Genomic DNA, 311 nt, shown 5'->3' on the forward strand with positions numbered 1-311 from the left:
ATTTTTTTACACTGGTTAACTATTTTTTCATTCAGCCCAGAATGAGCAATTCCGGGTAAGAGCAATTTTCACTTGGAAACACATGCTATCTGTATTTCCAAGTAAAATCCGATGATACTACTGCTTGACATCGGAGGGTATCAACATGAAATTATTGATTGAAAGCCTAAAGCTCTAAGCACCAGGCCACGGAAAAACCCTAATAAAAATCTGTTACAAAATTACGTTCGGATTATTGATGATGGATGGGTAAAATTTTACGACGATGTTTTGACATGGTTGAAACTGGGCGGATCGGAAGCTCCGTATCG

The sequence above is a fragment of the Ctenocephalides felis genome, unplaced genomic scaffold, assembly GCF_003426905.1.
Source record: "Ctenocephalides felis isolate EL2017-DRISC unplaced genomic scaffold, ASM342690v1 CF-g0.4_SCAFFOLD_01886, whole genome shotgun sequence".
Lineage (NCBI taxonomy): Eukaryota > Metazoa > Arthropoda > Insecta > Siphonaptera > Pulicidae > Ctenocephalides > Ctenocephalides felis.